The 19,132-nt window shown below is 40.7% G+C and overlaps 1 protein-coding gene across 12 annotated transcripts in view; it reads right to left on the bottom strand.

The window, feature by feature from the left end:
* The window catches only part of PAM (peptidylglycine alpha-amidating monooxygenase), a 150,988-nt gene that overhangs the window by 112,462 nt on the left and 19,394 nt on the right, over positions 1 to 19,132 (bottom strand). For 2 of the 12 annotated variants that reach the window (XM_054810718.1, XM_054810721.1), the window contains exon 1: positions 10,305 to 10,430. The exons of 7 other annotated variants lie outside the window; for them this stretch is intronic. The gene's annotated coding sequence lies outside the window, so the exon portion shown is untranslated. Of the gene's footprint in view, positions 1 to 10,304; positions 10,431 to 19,132 lie in introns of those variants that run through there. 3 more of the 12 variants (XM_054810717.1, XM_054810719.1, XM_054810723.1) reach the window with 3 other exon arrangements.

Below are 19,132 nucleotides of genomic sequence, written 5' to 3'. Positions count from 1 at the left end.
GGATACAAAGCAGGAAGAACTCCTGAAGAAAAATATAAAAAAAATAAATCAGGCTTCCTCCCATACATGAACTGTCAGGTATCTGCCACTAGCTAAACACAGTTTACTTTTCCTTGCTTTTTTTAAAGTCACTTAAAGAACTGCTCAGGATATAATCAGGCAGAATTAAAATGAACTAGAACTGAAACTTAATCTCCATCTATGTATGCAAATCGTCAGCAAATTGTCAATGTGATCTGTGGTCAGATCATTAGCCTTTATGTTTACATTCTTCAACAAATTCTCTCCAGTGGCCAAAATTACTTCTTTCTTTTTTTTAATAGAAACACACTTTTGTTTCCATTCAGTGATAACCATGTAACATTGCCTGCATGCACAAAAACCACAATCAAAGCAGTTTAAAGCAAATTATAAACCATACACCTTCATACACAGCTTGTTCCACCTAGGTGTTCTCCAGATACGCAATTTTTTTCCTAACTGAAATCTTCACTTGTCTTCTAAAACAGTTTCTGGCTTAAAAATAGATTCCTAATATTTGGGATCATAATCTTGTCTGTATTTGAGCCCATCATCAACCTTCTCAACTTCATGAGAAGCTATATGAGACAACCAATACACAACTTGAAATATGTTTCCTTATACACATATTATGGAACTGCTAAAATGAAATTCAGTACAAAAATGACAAAATCCTCAGAATCAGCTCTTTTTCCAGAGCTTTCAGGAGGGGAAATGATGGGTAGATCTTGAGTCTTAATTGCTTCTACACAGTTATATAAAACTTTTGACATTTAACCAAAGTAGTTTCTCAACCCCCAAGGCTGGTGGTTTTTTTCCAAAATCTTGGTCAAATTCCAATAGTCAAATATAGCTCATATACTAAATATGTTATTCCTGAACATTTTATGCATCTTTTTGTCCTTCCTTCCTAGGTAACCTTCCAGATTAAAACAGAAGACTTACACAACTCCTAAAGTGATAAAATAAAGGAGTACACCGTGACCAATATGAGATTGCGTTTAGTACTGTCGTGGGTCAGCCCCACTGGCAGCTGAGCACCAGGCAGCCACTCACTCACCCCTCCCCACTGGTGGGATGGGGAGGAGAATGGAAAGACAAGGGTAGGTTTGGATAAGGACAGTTTACTAGGACAGCAAAAGAAGAGGAAAATAACAAGAACAACTCGTATAATAGAACGTACAAAGCGGGTGATACACCATGCAATTTGCTCACCACCCGAAACACGATGCCCAGCCAGTCCCTGAGCTGCAGTCTCTCCTCCTCAGCCAGCTCCACCACTTTATGTACTAAGCATGACATCACATAATATTGAATACCCCTTTGTTTGCTTGGATCACCCATCCTGGCTGTGTCCCCTCCCAGCTTCTTCTAAAAATTAACTCTATCCTAGGCGAAACCCAGGACATTATCCATCCCTTATCCTATACCATCTATGTCATGCCCAGGTCCTACACTTTCCAATTAATCACTGCCACTTTTCCTGACTTTGAGATATGTATACATGTATAGATGCACATATCATTCCCTTAGTCCATGAGCCATCCCTCTAAAATTTCCATTGAGTTCATTCAGCCCATGACTTACCATAGAATCACAGAATCTTTAAGATTGGAAAAGACCTCTAGGATCATCAAGTCCAACCGTCAACCCAACACCACCATGTCTACTAGACCATGTCCCATGTCTACATGCTTTTTGAACACCTCCAGGGACAGTGACTCTACCACCTCTCTGGGGAGCCTGTTCCAATGCCTGACCATTCTTTCAGTGAAGACATTTTTTCTAATATCCAACCTAAACCTCCCCGGATCAATTTGAGGCCATCTCCTCTTGTCCTATCACTTGTTGCTTGGGAGAAAAGACTAACACTCACCTCACTACAACCTCCTTTCAGGTAGTTGTGGAGAGCAATAAAGTCTCCCCTCAGCCTGCTCTTCTCCAGACTAAACAACCCCAGTTCCCTCAGCTGCTCCTCCTAAGACTTGTGCTCTAGACCCTTCACCAGCTTTGCTGCCCTTCATTGAACATGCTCCAGCACCTCAATGTTCTTTTTGTAGTGAGGGGCCCAAAACTGAACACCGTATTTGAGGTGCGGCCTCACCAGAGCCAAGTACAGGGGGACAATCACTTCCCTAGTCCTGCTGGCCACACTATTCCTGATGCAAGCCAGGATGCTGTTGGCCTTCTTGGCCACCTGGGCACACTGCTGGTTCATATTCAGCTGGCTGTCAACCAGCACCCCCAGGTCCTTTTCCTCGATGCAGCTTTCCAGCCACTGTGCCCCAAGCCTGTAGCATTGGGGTTGTTGTGACCAAAGCGCAGGACTCAGTACTTGGCCTTGTTAAATCTCATACAGTTGGTCTCTGCCCATCAATCCAGCCTGTCCAGATCCCTCTGTAGAACCTTCCTGCCCTCAAGCAGATAGACACTCCCTCCTAAATTAGTGTCATACGCAAAGTGACATAGAAAATAGACTTTGGGCTCCATCCGTTATAACAGTCTTTCACGGCAGGAACAATGCTGTGTACTCTTGGACTATCGCATGCTGCATCCGGAGCTCATGGCTGGTGTATCTGGCATAGTCCATGCCCACAGTCTGCAGGTTGAAGATGTCAATTTCAAGAAAGTTGCTGGGCACCAGCTGCTGAAGTCAGTCCTAGTTCCATCATCATGGCACTTTGCTCAGTTTCATCCAAGTTCATCCTTCCTTAATATGGGTGATTCTTACCACAATGCCACTGATAGGGCATATAGCAATTGTAGCAATAATGAAATACAATGGCAGGGTTATTTAGCAATTAACACCATACAATTTAATTTATTGGCTATTCTCATGCAAAATCGATCCCCTTGAGGTACACATCAGACTTCCCTATCCTTCCACATCACCCACCAATTGCACCCAGGTCCTTGAGTAAAGCAATCCCACAGATGGGCTTGCCTTTGCCTGAAGCAGGGATAACCCAGACTGTCTTCCCCAACATATTCTTCATGGGTGCTACGGGGACTTCATCTCCTTCTACAGTACATGGAAGGTTTGATTGGGCAGGGCCAGCTCAATTGGCAGATCCTCTAGAGTTAAGTAACCAAGTGGCCTTTGCTAAATGTGTATCCCAATGTTTGAGGGTCCCACTACTCACTGCTCTCAGCATAGTCTTCAACAGTGCACTGTATCGTTCAATTTTCCCAGAGGCTGGTGCATGGTAGGGGACATGATACACCCACTCAATGCCATGCTCTTTGGCCCAGGTGTCTATGAGGTTGTTCCAAAAATGAGTCCCGTCTTCTGACTCAGTTTATTCTGGGGTGCCATGTCACCACACGACTTGCTTTTCAAGACCCAGTATAGTGTTCTGGGTGGTGGCATTGGGCATGGGATATGTTTCCAGCCATCCAGTGGTTGCTTCCACCATTGTAAGTACATAGCACTTCCCTTGGCAGGTTTCTGGGAGCATGACAATCAATCTGCCAGGCCTCTCCATATTTATATTTCAGCCATTGTTTTCCATACCAAAGAGGCTTTAACTGCTTGGCTTGCCTGCTTACAGCACATGTTTCACATTCATGGATAACATGTGAGATAGCATCCATGGTCAAGTCCACCCCTCAATCACGAGCCCATCTATATGTTGCATCTCTTCCTTGATGGCTCGAGGTGTTATGAGCCAACCAAGCTATAAACAATTCACCCTTATGTTGTCAGTCCAGATCTACCCGAGCCATTTCAATCTTAGCAGTCTGATCCACCTGCTGGTTGTTCTGATGTTCTTCAGTGGCCCGACTCCTGGGTACATGGGCATCTACATGGCATATTTTTATAACCAGCTTCTCTACCCAGGCAGCAATATCTTGCTCCAGTGGGGCAGCCCAGATGGGTTTGCCTCTGCGCTGCCAGTTCTCTGCTTCCATTACTGTAACCATCCCCACAGGGCATTTGTCACCATCCATGAGTCAGTATAGAGGCAAAGCATCAGCCACTTTTCTTATTCAGCCATCTGGATTGCTTTCACTTCCACAAACTGGCTCAATTCACCTTCTCCTTTAGTAGCTTCTGTGACTCATTCTGTAGAGCTCCATACAGCAGCCTTCCACCTCCAATGTTTTCTCACAATGGGACAGGACCCATCAGTGAACAGGGCATATGGCTTCTCATCTTCTGACAGTTTATTATAAAGAGGGGCTTCTTCAGCACACATCACCTCCTCTGGCGACATTCCGAAATCCTTCCCTTCTGGCCAGTCTGTGATCACTCCCAGAATTCCTGGGCGATTGGGGTTTCCTATTCACGTCCGCTGAGCCATCAGAGTGACCCACTTACTCCACGTAGCATCAGTTGCATGGTGTGTAGAGGGGACCCTCCCTTTGAACATCCAGCCCAGCACTGGCAGTCGGGGTGCCAAGAGGAGCTGGGCTTCAGTGCCAATCACCTCTGAAGCAGCTCGAATCCCTTCATAGGCTGCCAATATCTCCTTTTCCGTTGCGGTGTAGTGGGCCTTGGATCCTCTGTATCCCTGACTCCAAAACCCCAGGGGTCAACCTCGAGTCTCCCCTGGTGCTTTCTGCCAGAGACTCCAGGTAGGGCCATTCTACCCGGCTGTGGTGCAGAGCATGTTTTTAACATCTGGTCCTGCCCGGACTGGCCCAAGGGCTACTGCATGAACTATTTCCTGTTTAATTTGTCCAAAGGCTTGTCATTGCTCTGGGCCCCATTTGAAATCATTCTTCTTCCGGGTTACGTGGTAGAGAGGGCTTACAATCAGACTGTAATTTGGAATGTGCATTTGCCAGAAACCAACAATGCCTAAGCAAGCCAGTGTTTCCTTTTTGCTAGACAGCGTAGACATGGCTGCTATTTTGTTGATCACATCCATTAGGATCCGATGATGCCCAATCTTCACATTTTATTCCTAAAAACTGGATTTCCTGCGCAGGCCCCTTGACCTTACTTTGTTTTATGGCAAAACCAGCTTTCAGAAGGATTTGGACTATTCCCTTTCTCAGAGATTTCTTCTGCTTTGTTGCCCCATACATTGGTGACATCATCGTATTGCAGGTGCTCCAGAGCTTCACTCTGTTCCAATGCACTCTGGATCAGTTCATGGCAAATGGTGGGGCTGTTTCCACTCCTGGGGCAGTCAATTCCAGGGGTACTGGACATCCCTCCAAGTGAAAGCAAACTGTGGCCTGCACGCTGCTGCCAAAGGGATTGAGAAAAACACATTTGCGATATCAATTGTGGCGTACCACCTGGCTGCCTTTGACTCCAGTTTATGTTGAAGTTCCAGCATGTCTGGCACGGCAGCACTCATGGACGGCATGACCATTCAGGCCACAATGGTCTACTGTCCCTTTCTGCTCTCCATTGGACTTCCGCACTGGCTGTATGGGACTGTTAAAGGATGAGTGAGTTCTGCTCATCATTCCCTGACTCTCCAGTTGACGAATCAGCTTATGGATGGGAACCAGTGAGTCTCTGTTGGTGCAGTATTGCTGCCAGTGCAGCACTGTGGTAGCAAATGGCACCTGTTATTCTTCAACCCTGAGCAACCCCACAACAGAAGGGTCCTCCGAGAGACCGGGCAGAGTAGACAATGGTTCAATTTCCTCCATCTCCAAGGCAGCTATGCCAAAAGCCCATCAGCACCCTTTTGGGTCCTTGAAATACCCTCTCCTGAGTAGTCTATGCCAAGCATGCACGGAGCCTCTGGGCCAGTCACAATGGAGTTCTTTTGCCACTCATTCCCAGTTAGACTCACTTCAGCCTCCAGCAGAGTTAGCTACTGGGATCCCGTGTCACTCTAGAAAATACATATGGGTTCTGCCCCTTCATGGCTCAATGGTATTAGGGGACACTGTGCACTGCTGTCCACTAGAGCCTTGTAGTCTTGTGGGTCTGATGTGCCAGGCCATCAGACCCACACAGTTCAATAAACCCGACTGTCCCTCTCCTCCACCTGGAGCCCTTCAAATCCTGCTCATTGTATTTGTTACTCACTTCTTGTAAAAATGACTTAGGAGTCCCTTCAAGAGGATCATATGTGTGATCAGGTCTTCCACTCATTCTGGGGAACTGCTTGCTGGAAACCGGAGCAGCATTTTTCCTGGAAGAATCCCTTTTTATAACTGTTTTGCCTTGCAGCTCACGTACTCATGTCTCTAGGGTCGAGGTAGGTTCCATTCCACTTCCTCACATCCTCTCCGTGGTCACGTAGATAAAACCACAGGGTGCCTCATGGTGTGTTCCCTCTATATCCTCTCTCTTGAGCAGAAGAACATTTACTCCTAATAGCTGAGATACTGATCCGTACAGGTGGGGAATAGGACATATTCTCTTTAAATTGCTAGACCTTCTGGGACAGTTTCTCCACAGCAGAGACGAGGGAGGAAGAGAGACTTTCTTCGTATTGCTTGAGTTGGCCAGCCACTTCATCCAGCATCGGCCCCACTTCGTCTTTCCAGTCCATCACTGCCAAGGAGCTGGCATGCAACGATGGTGCACTCCTTACAAGCTCCCACCACATGGGTCAGCCACATTGGACTTCATCAGGATCTGTGGGTAGCTGCGCATTGTCCAGGTCACAATAAACCATCTCCTGCACAGCTAATTCCCTCAGGTACTGGATACCTCACTCCATGGTGGTCCACCTGCCTGGATGACATACAACATCTTCACTGAAGGCATACCTTTCCCTCACGCTTGACAGAAGTTGCCTCCAGAGGCTGAGGGCTTGTGTCTTTTTCCTAATTGCCTTCTCAGTGCCCCCTTCCCTAGACAGGGATCCCAGCTGCTTGGCCTCCCTACCCTCTAATTCATAGAGCCATAGAATGCTTTGAGTTGGAAGGGACCTCAAAGATCACCTAGTTTCAGCACCCCGCCATGAGCAGGGACATGACTAGGTTGCTCAAAGCCTCATCCAACCTGGCCTTAAACACTTCCAGGGAGGGGACATCCACAGCCTCTCTGGGCAACCTGTTCCAGCATCTCACCATCCTCACAGTAAAGAATTTCTTCCTAACATATAATCTAAATCTACCCTCTTTTAGTTTAAACATATTACCCCTTATCCTATCACTACACTCCCTTGTAAACAGCCCCCCTCCATCTTTTCTATACACCCTCTTTAGGTACTGGAAGGCCACAATTAGATCTCCCCAAAGCCTCCTCTTCTTCAGGCTGAACAATCCCAACTCTCTCAGCCCATTATCCCAGCAGCCAGGTAATGATGTGCTCACCTGGAAGGCAGCTGAAATTGGGTGATTACCTCTGGTTCTGCCTCTCTTTCCTGTTCTTGTGATGGTCCTCGTTCATCATCATCCTTTACTAAGCACATTGATTTCTTTGTGTATTTCTTCCTGTGTATAGGGGCTACTGATACCGGCATAGGTTTAGTTTTTGGGTTCAGCTACAGTGCCTGTCACCAGGGTTTGAGTAGCCACAGTGCCTGTCACCGTTTTCCCTCTCTTCCCTCTGAGGGTGCTGCCTAATATCAAGCAGTGTTTTACAGATACTGGCCAGGACCTAGCACAGTGCAGTAAGGTGTGCCTCTTTGGAATAGCCACAGCATTCTCCTTTCAAATATTTACCACTTTATCAAGGTCCTGTAGTTGTTTGGGAGTGAAGTTCCAAACCATTGGAGATGAGAAGGGATCTAGATACCCACTCATATTCTCCCACATGCCATGCCACCCATGACTGTCCAGCCTCAGGGCAGATCTCTGGGTGGTATTCTTAAAACAATTTTTTGTAACCCCAAGCAAGACCTGGAACACATTCAGGAGACATAGCAATAGGAACATGCTGGCCTCAACATTCCAAGGATATTCAAAATTCTCAAAAGCTGTTGTAACCAGCCTGAAGGAAAAAGGGGAGAAGAAAGAGCAGGAAGAAGTATCCCCTCCCCTCTTCCTCATAGATTGGGTGTGATTATTAAACAATTCTGAGTGATGTTGTCCAAGGTATGCGTGTGACAGAAATGCCACATACAAATACCAGCTTAACCTTGTGACCAGTGATGTTATAAGCTGATACAACACAATACAGCAAAATGAGAATCCTGATCCCTCTCCCAGAGGTGATAAACAGGGCCACAGGGAATACATACAGCAAGTAAGGGTTTATCTACCACAGCCATATGAACAAGCACAACATCATTGTGACCAGCAACTATTTAGCTAAGATAGCAAATGTGTGTAACAAATTTATTTCAACACACTCTGGTCAGATCTGTCATTACCCTCAACCCTTCAAGCCTCATGCTGGGCGCTAAAAAGGACTGACATGGTTTAGCCCCAGCCGGCAGCTGAGCATCACGCAGCAGCTTGCTCACTCTTCCCCTCCCCCCCACCGCCAGTGGGATGGTGAGGAGAACTAGAAGAGAAAGGTAAAACTCGTGGCTTGTGATAAGGACAGTTTATTAGGACAGGAAGGGAAGAAGAAAATAGCAGCAACAGTACTAATAAAAGAATATACAAAGCAGGTGATAAACAATGTTATTTGCAATTTGTGCACCGTGTCTTACATACCGAGCATGATGTCATATTGTATCCCTTTGGCTAGTTTGGGTCAGCTATCCTGGCTGTCTCTCCTCTTCTTGTGAAAATTAACTAAATTCCAGCTGAAAAGCAGGACAAGTACCTAAACAGATTTATTTTTCTTAAGTATCAAATATGAAAGTTAATAGATATTAGCATTGGAAGGGGAGTTGGTTTCTTCATTTTACCTAAAATATTCTTCCTCTCTGTATTATTATCCAAACTAATAGCTAGGCAGTCAAGTAGAGAGGAAAATAGCACATATACCTTTGTACTAGAAAGCAAAAAAACCCCTCTGTCTACATGGACTTAAAAATAGCCAAGAAAAAAAACATAATATTGTCACTAGACAGTCTTCCTCATTCTTCTAATGTAATATATCTATTGTGATTAATAGTATTTCCACATGTCATCTTGTGTGTAGCACTAGACTGCCTAAGTGTCTTACTAGTCAGTGCATACTAATCACTTTGCTTAAGAAACATCAATAGAGGACCCCATTCCCAAAAAAGACGTAGTGCCTAAATAAAGCAATGGACCTTATGGTCCGAAAACATAAAACAAACCAGGTAGAGGAAAAAAAAAAAATTATTTGCCCACTGTATACTTAATGGCAGGGAGAGAGGGGTAAATTGGTGGGCTTGTACAAAACATACCATCTTAATGTAGAATTTCCTGCAAAACAAAACTCCCTTTTTACAAATTTGTTTCCATTTACATTAAAAGTTCTTTCCCCATTCCCAATCCCCATCCCAAAATTACACTACTCTTAAGTATTAAATACATAGACTATTTTATAAGTAAAACCCCACAGAGTTTTCAGGGTAGAGAAATCAAAATACAATAAAACTCAAAATGAAGTTACAAGGCATTAAAAGATGACTTATAAAAGGACATTTATTGAAGTTCTGTAGCTTAGCTCCTTCAGGGTTCGGGTTTTTTTTTTTTGTTTTGGGGTATTTTTTTGTTGGTTTTTGGTAAAAGACAGAATAAGACATTTTACATACTGGGCATGGCCATCTGCAACCACAGTAACCTAAAGCAATGCAGAAAGTGGACTGGGAGAAGGAAAAAAATTTCAACTGTGAAATCAAACAGTTAACAGCTTAGCATCTACAGCTTACACAAACTTAGCTGGCAAAGCCAAAATGTGCAGGAGTCCTCCAAGTTTCTCATAAAATCAGTTCCTTCAGTGTTTTATTATGTTTTTCTACTATTCAAGATAAACCACAGAACCCCTGCTTTCCTAAAGAGTAACAGTACATTTCAATAAGAATTCACACTTCCTTATACAAACAAAATCACATGCAGAATAGTTGCACGAGTGTATGTTCATCCACTGTTCAACTATGCACATAAAGACGACAAGAAAAAAGAAAAGGCAATGTGAGTTGAGGGTTAATTTTTGTTGTTGTTTTGTTTTCTTTAAAAAAGCTTGAACATTCTTCTCAGAGGGAAAGCTCCCATTACATAATTTGTGTTCTCTTCTTATGATCAAAAAAAAGGTCTGGGAATTTTAATAGGTAAAAAAACCCTCTAATTAATAAACCAGGTTTTAACTTCGGGAATTTTTAGTTTGCCTTTTTTTTCATATTGTTGAGGATTATCTAGACTTTGCCAAGTTTAAATTATACAAGCTATGCAATTGGTTCAGCTAAAACACACCTTAAGCATTTAGCAAACAATGCAAAAGAGCATAAAAAACCCCACAGTGTAAGGACATACAATACAAAGCAAAAGCCACTTACCTTGCAGTGCCATGAATACCTAAAATTACACTAGCTAATATAACGTATGGAGAGATGCCTATGATCTTTAGCAAGGGCTGAATCATCTTCACGTAAATGCTGTGAATAGCCCCTGTATGCATACTGACATCATCAGTAAAGACTTGGAGGCTAGGGATACTATGGTAACCATTCAATGTGCTGAGAGAGAGAAGCCTTTAATTGCTTTAACAACTTCCTGAGGCTCGTGCCACTGGGCTTCCATTTGCTCAGAAGGAAATGAAGGTTGTCACAGAGGCAGCGAGTGTGTCACTGTGCAGAAAAAAACCCACTGAATCCTTTATCTATTAATAGTGATGCGACTTTTTAAGTGACAAGTGTCATAGCTTGAATCCATTACTGAAATTTTCTGACATCTGCAAGCTCTGCCAGGAGTCACAAGTCAAGAAGTAATACTGTCAGGTAGCAATTTTATAAACATTTGTATTCTGTTTTCTCTATTTGCACACGTTGATACACCACATTGAGATGTTCTCTTCTTCAAGTCAGGGCATAGTTTTAAGTATAAGGTGTTCTTCTGCACCAGAGGGTCAAAGACTGATCACAACAGAACCTAAAGTCCTAATACTAAGGCTCAGATAAAATATAAACTGACTTGCTGTAAAATGAGGTATTTATCCTAGTGTCATGTCTCTCTAAACTTCAATATCTATCTGCCAATATATAACTTATGAAGGACAAAGCTCAAGTAAATATTACCAGGAGGTGACATGACATGGCCAACGGATAGCTGAATAAAAAGTTTTGGCTGAGCTTTCCAGAAAACTACAGTATTATCTCTTCATTTTGCATACAAATAGCTCAGCTGGGGTTTATTTTGTTTTTTGTGTCCACATTTTAATCAGCCCCTTGTGCTCAATGCTGAGTGAAAGAGCTTCATAAAGGTGTCAGGTTTCTGGCCATACAGTTCAGCATGGTATGCTATGTTCTTTTCCCACAGATACAGAATATGACCTGACTGTCTCAGCTATGAAGTTAAAGAACTTGTGTAATGAATCATTCCCCTGATTTGGATTAGCTAGAAGAGCTGCTGTAAACTGGTTGTTTAATGAATGTCATTGTTTCATGAATGTCATTGTTTCAATTTCGACATCAATCAAATCCTTGTGAAGAAGCTGGGCACTCCACTGTTAGGTTGAAAACCCTGATCATGATATGGTAGATTAAGAATGCTACTGGGCCAACCACTTCCACAGTTAGTTGTCATTCAACGTGACAAATTTTGCAGACTAAGTTTTGCACTTTTTTTTTTTTTGGAAAAAGCACACTTTATGGCCCCCTTTTCAAACAGAAGTGCAAAACACTTCAGATATTTCACATACATAGACCACTTTTTATAGCATACTTTCTGCACATACACCTGATTTCAAAACCATTGGTCTAAGGTATGAAGAAGTGTATTGGTCTCCATCACAGTCTGTTGCTTTATGCATTCAATACCATGCCCATTTTTGGGAAATGGTAAAGAACAGAAGACGAAAACAGTTGGATAATTGTCTTAATGATAAAGTTTTATAAATAACTAAAATAAGTTCCCTCTAACTGCAGCAATGTAGAAAGTGATAATTAGTTTTTTCTGTTGATTCTCTGTTGGGACAAGTATTGGGTCCCTCAAGGACACTAACAGCACTCGTCTATGTGGATGCATAGATACAAAGACAAATAGCAGCTCAAAAGAGTAGCTCAACAAAAGCAGAAAATTGTACCCACTCTATTCCCTTCAACTCCAGCTTTACAGATTGACATAACAAGCTAGTTAGCTCTTGTTAGGAAGCCCAAAAGGTCATAGCAATATGAACAGTGAAACTTCTAAAGACAGCATATGAAAGATGCAAAGGTGTTTACCATCTCCAATCCATTCTCAAGTGAGTAATTAAAATAAATAAACAAAAACCCCAAAAATAGATCAGCCTGAAGCCAAATATAAAAGCTTGTTCTAGAATTGAAGCACTAATCTCTTGACTATGAAGTTGAAAATGTAGTTATAAAGGATGAAAATAAACACACATACAATCTTAAATTACTAGATGACACATACAGCTTTTAAAGTGGCCTTTATCCAAACCACCTTTCCCACAATCTCTCTCTTTTGGGAAGAGCAGGAATAGACAGTATCTGGCACATCTAGTAAATTACATCCATCTCCTCAGAGAATGTAATAATAAATAAATCCAATAAATCCATCACTTCAGAGGTCTTGATTTAGTAGCTAAGTGACTGTCTCAGGTTTTTTCAACTAGCATCTCATGTGAAAGTATTTATCTGGGCAAATTCTACAACTTCCTCTCCATCTCCAGCTGACTCACTTGACTACTTTAAAATCTAAATAAAGATAAAGGCTAGCTTGTTCATTTCTTGAACAGTAACTTAAATTTGTATGGAAAATTGATACTGCCAGCCAAGGTTTATATATACAATGTCCCTTTTGGAATCCCCACAGAAACCCAACTAATTTAGGTCAGATACAAGTATCAAGTGGGGGGTGGGGGGAGAAAAAATGCCAAATGATAGTTTTGCATGCTTCTTGGAGTTTTTATTTAAGCTGAAAAAAGTGTGGGGAAAAACAATAGGCAGTCACATTTTTTTTAATATGACTATAGACAGGCACGAGGTTAGGATATCAGCATAGGTTAGAATGGGATTGCAAATAATAACATGAGCTCAGCACACAAATTCTTTACGGTCAAAAAGTCAAGTCATAAAAAACTTAATGTTGGTATGTAGAAGCGCAATCTTGACTTCATTTTTGCGGACACATGTAATGGTTTCCTCACATGCCTTAACTTCTAAGACTACTGGACTAAGAGTCCATAATCTTCCAAGAATCTCATTTCCACAGCAATAGAACGAATGAGAGAGAGTAGCTCAAGTAATCCCAACAGCATACTCTGAAGTCCTGTTCTTAAGAGACTTACAGGCTACTTATGCCCATCTCTTCTGCAGATCTCTTCCCCCCACAATTTCTGCAAAAGAGATCAAGAATACACATACAAAATTTACCACTGTTTACCCAGAACATTTTCAGCAACTTTTACCCCCCATCCATTTTGAAATCTGGGCATAAGGTCATTTAAGTCAGTAACTGTTAAACTGGTAGGTACAGAACAAGCTATGAAAGGTACCAGCTTATAAAATGATGAATATTTATCTTGAGTTAGAATATTGCTAAAAATAATCAGATCAGTATTTGTCAAAGTAGGAAATGATAAGGTGGTATTTCACACAAAGAATATACAATTAGTATGATGGAATGTAAGGAATTATGAATTCAATTAGAAAAAATTTTTAATTAGGAGATCATTGTGGTTTATTTCATATATGTACATCTCCAGCTGAAGGGTTTCTCTAATTTTCTACAGTGACACGTTGCCAAAACAGAGCTGCAATTCTTACCATCAACACTAGTGGTAAAAAGCAGGAAAAGTACTCTCAAGCAGCTTACTCTCTAGCATCAATTCCTGAACTTGGTCATATCATGGAGCATACACACATAAATAATATACAGCTGTTACAGGCCAAGCAAAATATTTTAATTACTTCATGTGCTTCTACTACAAAACCTATGCAAATCTGGCTCTTATTTGGCATCAGTCCCACTTCAAGCATATTATGAACTGGGTAGTTATAGAAGGCTTTCACGGAAGCAGTATTAATAGCAGAATGCTAACGCAACTTTCTTTTTTTAGGTGACATTTATTCTTACACATATCTTCATGACAAAACATCTTTTCCAATGTTGTAATGCTGGGTGGGAAAGCCAACGTGCATAAAAAGAGCAGCAGCACAACTGTTTTCAACAGGTGATTCTGTGACTCCAGTTACACAAATATTTTCCCATTAAGCACCTGAAACACATCTATTTTTTTAAGTCTATGCATCCCTTCAATTAGAGTTCTGAAGAGAACACCTCCTGCCTGGGCAGATTTGCTTTATGTAATACACAGGGATTAACTATAAAAGTGAAAGTTAGAAAGAGACAGGACTATACTACCACTTCTAAAATAGTTATGGTGTAACATATTTGCTAATAGCATGCAACTAAGCACTTGTATTGATATGTCCACATTGGCAAAAACATAAGAAGAAAGATGCTGAGTAGTTCCTTCCTACAGTTCAGGTATAGTTCTGAAGATTAAGGTCTACATATAAACACTGTACCGCAATACCCACATGCAATTAATGCTCGTAAGCAATGGATCCTTGAAACACAAAAGCAGTTTTTTTGGTAGAAAACAAAACTTCTCATAACTCTGATACATGTCTTTAGAAGGAACATAATAATAGCTACTTCTATGTGTAAGGGTGGAGCAGTTCACATCACCCTGTTTGAGAGCAAAAGAATCAGGCACTTGCCAAGACTCCTGTCTCTATTGTTCAAACTTCATTTCATTTTACATTTCTGCATTTCAGACAAGAATTCCTAAGTAAATCTTGTCTTACCTTCATGTGAAAATGTTAGTCTAGCTCTATCCAACCGCTCCTCACAGAAACACTAAAAAATAAACACACATTAACCTCTTTCCACTCCCTTGGCTTTACATATCAATTATCAATATATAATTATTCAGATAATCAATTATCAGATACCTTCTGCAGCTCTGCCAATGGAATAACACCAGAGCTTTTCATTCAATACTTACAGCAAAACTTCCTGCTTTGCCCTAAAATAGGATTATCCCTCAGTCATCAAATGCCACCATTTCTTTACTGTGTTGCTGGCATGAGAGCTGACTAAACTGCACCAAAGGTCAGCTAAATGCTTGAGAAGAAACAAATACCAATTCTTTTAAATTCCTCATTCTACTCCACTGTCCTGCAGCAACTTCAACCCTTCCACTTCAAGGAGCATACTGAGTTTATGCTGCTTCCAAATCTCAAAAAGGTCTCAGTGACACATGCATACCTTGTTTTCTTGAGTCAGAAATTTATCTCTAGAAGAAGGATCTTTCCACTATCACCACACTTTAAGATGCCTCTAGCTTTTATTATAGCCAAACGAGTCATGAAAAGACCTACACCTGCTTATGGCACAAGAGTAAATTACTTGCCATAGATGTTCCCAGCCTCAAACTCTACCACTATTAGACAAATAAAAGAGCCACTGTCCCAAATTAAGTGGGTTACTTTTCCAGAGAAGCAACTCCCACCTGAACAGAAAAATGAGGAAATTTAACATTATGGCTACAATCTCTCTCCTGTAACCACAAGAAGTCAGAGAGGGACATGTAAGAAGGATTAGAATATCTGTCTTTGTTTTCATGCTGAAGTCATTTACAGTTTCACAGCACTTTACAACTGGCAGATCTCTGCACTGGAGACTTCACAGATGGAGGATGTTATTTCTGTGTCTTCCAGTAGCTCCTGTCTAGCTTTTACACAGAAATATAAAAGGTAAACCATTAAAGGTTCCTTGATGGAAGTTAATTAGGACAAGAGAATGCCTTACAGAACATCTGGTAAGCAAGCTGAGCAAGGCAAGCCACACTCCTTAAATTAGCTCAGCTGAGACAGACTTCGCAGTGAAATGAGCATCTTAGCCAGTTGTTTTTCCATCTCAGCCCTAAAGGTGAGCAAATACAGATTATGTTGGAAGGTTTATTTTTATTTAAAGATGACTCAAAGTGGCCAAATTTATTACAAGAGGACAGACATGCTTGATTTAGTCAGTTAAAATAAAGGATTTGTACAATGGATATTGAAATGAGAGTTATAGCGATGATCTTCACAAAACAATCACAAAAGCACTATATATATAGAACTTTAATATTTTCTCCAAGAAGGTTTCACATATAAGCAAGAAAAGCACAGATATAAAAGAAAACAGAACCCATTGCCACTGCATCATGTTTTATTACTGATTTATTTCTTTGTCCTATGCATAACACACCTATGTAGGCACAAAGAATGCCAATTTATGTACTCCTTGCCAGAGTACAAAACACGTAGAAAATTGCTTTTGAAGAGGATTTGTCATTTGAGTGGAACTTGCTTTGGCAGTGTTCACAAAACAAAAACCAAACAGAATCAGTGAAAAGATTTTCTTCAAAATAAACTGGAAAGACAGAGCATGCTTAAAGAAGCAGGCTTTTAAGAAAAGCACCTTTTTGCTTATTTGAAGGTAAATCTATTAAAAGATCCCTCTAAGGTGTTAGCTCTCCTTTAAACACAACAACCCCCCACCCCACAGTTACAATCCTTTAGCCGTATCTACTAGTAATACATGCAATTCTTGCCCTTAACAGTAGTTTAAATAAAATAAAAAATGTCAAACTCCCTTTAACAATCAGTTTGAGTTTCACCAACAAAGAGTAAACAGCTCTAACAAAACTGTAAAAAACAGATATGAAGATACCGCTCCTAAAGATTATCTGGTATCACAGACTGCTTGGAAAGCAAAACAATGAGCTAAATAAACATACAACATGAGCTAGCAGATCTAACTGAGTAAATCATAATTTGGTTTTGTTTTAGAAAAAGAGTAGTACTGTGAGGTAGCACTATAAAACATGAACTGATGAACTCCTCCCCTAACACCTGAGCAGATACAGAACATGCTCTCATTAGCTCCCAATGATGAAAAGGAGGAAGATGCTTGAGGCATTCCTTCAAGCAGCATGCATTACACTAACACCCAAATATCTTACCTGCAGAAAGTTTTGGCATTTATGTTTGAGAGCTAATGCTGCCACATCAACACATCAGTTAAGGGAGGCCCAAAACCATGGGGTACCTCCTATGCACTTGATCTACAAAATGGACTTCAATACTAGAGAGATAGGTATGCATTAAAATTTTAGCAAAATCAGAGAAAGAAAGGACAGTTTGACACAGCTCAGAAGAACTTATAGAGGACAAACTGACTTAGAATTTGATAAAAATGAAAAATGCGTATCAAAGCATCACCACAGTATGCTCCTACTAGGTGTACCATTCTTCACATCCACAGCGCAGCATGATTGCTTTGTATTTTACCTAACTGTTGAAGTTTCATTATACTACCAATCAATAAGTTACTTTTCTACATGTGGATACATGATAGGCTCCACTTCTAAAAGAAAGTTGTGGCTTGCAAACGATTGAATGAAAGTCACAAAACTGGATATGCCAGGCTTAATCCTATCTGATACTGTGCGATTAAACGGAAGCAATCTAATTTTTGCTAATCCTCCGTTGAAAGAGGGAAATAACTAGGACATTGAAAGTTATAACTGTATATATTTAAGATCTGCTATAGGACACCTCAAAGATTAACAGCAAAATAAGCATTAATAAGCAAACCAATCAAACACCTGACAGTTTCTGCATAGCAAGGGAAATGGCCTTAGAAGATTCACATATGCAACATACTGGAATTGCTTTTAAGATCAGAACTAGTTTGCTCCTTTACAAAGTCTGTGCTACCATATCTTTTGGAGAAGCTATGTTAAATCAAAGACAAAAATCCTGACTACAATAATATTTGTTCTAATTGGGCTCAGAGGACATTGAGTACATCTTACCTCAAAGATCAATTTCAAGAACATGGTCTGTCAATTCATTACTAATAACTGAATATATGCTATTGTAATTGAAGAGAGATTATATATTCAATTAATATACACTTACATACACTGTAACTCAAAAACTTTTCCTAAGCAAACTACTGTGTTTCTATGTAAGTCAAGTTGTCTTGGCAGGGATGAAAGAAGATGAAATAAGACTCAGATGGAGATCTTCATGATTTGAACATCATTCAAGAAAAACCTCAGTGCTTACTGAAAAGCACAATAACTATAGGGAGACAGAGGCCTGTTGTGAAGATAAAGCTTCTAGCACTGACCAACGAATAAATCTTTTCTATTCCTAGAAAACATATTTCATTCTTTGGAAATACTGGCTCCTGAAAGCATCTAATAAGAACACAAATTCAAAAGTTCAGGTCAGTCTCAATAAAGAAGTTTTCAACAGTGGTCTTCTAAATTTCAGTAAAGCAGTAACTCCATACTGATTTCCCCAACTCAGTTGCTCAAGGAAAAAAATACTCAGTATTAAATGAAAATACTGCATGACGGAAGTAAATCAAATTCAGAAAAGGGCACAAAACTCACGAACTATAAGCAGAATAGAAATACGAAACAACAAAAGCTAGAGAAAACAGCCCAATTTAGAAAAGCCAATTACAGGTATACAACTGTTTTGAATGATATTTTGAAGACATAACTATGAAGCTAAGAATCACTTTTAAAAGTCTCCAAAAATGAAGGGCGGGGGGGGGGGGGGAGACAGGGGCAGGGCGAAAGAGAGGAAAAGAAAAAGCTCTCAGAAATCTGGCAAACACATATTATCCTCCAGTAACAGTATTGGTTGATAAGCAATTGTTCAAAACGGGACATTGAAAGAACTGGATGAAGAAATGAAAAATTGAAACTGACTAAACAGAGAGACAGAACAAGATGAGGAACAAGTCAGCCTGGGTAAAAACCAACAGGGAAGATGGGGATCTGGAGCCATGGGGACAGCAAATAACAGGCAGTAGTGTCAGGAAGCTTTTCCCACAGCCAGAGGGGCCCATTAACTTGCTTCCAGAAAATCTTAGCAACATCAAGAATTTCAACAACAAAGATTGCTTTAATACATGGATACCCCTTTTTCTGGCACACATATTTATCTATCAAGATTACTAACAAACCCTAGTAACTACAGATGATATCTTACAACCAAAACTGCCAACATCCCAAGAAACATGAACCTTGAGAAACTTTCATATTGCATTTCATAGTGAATACAAATTCTTCAAAAAAGCACTTAAG

The sequence above is a fragment of the Grus americana genome, chromosome Z, assembly GCF_028858705.1.
Source record: "Grus americana isolate bGruAme1 chromosome Z, bGruAme1.mat, whole genome shotgun sequence".
Lineage (NCBI taxonomy): Eukaryota > Metazoa > Chordata > Aves > Gruiformes > Gruidae > Grus > Grus americana.
Note: the sequence above shows the minus strand (reverse complement) of the source record. Positions and strands in the feature narration are given on the sequence as shown.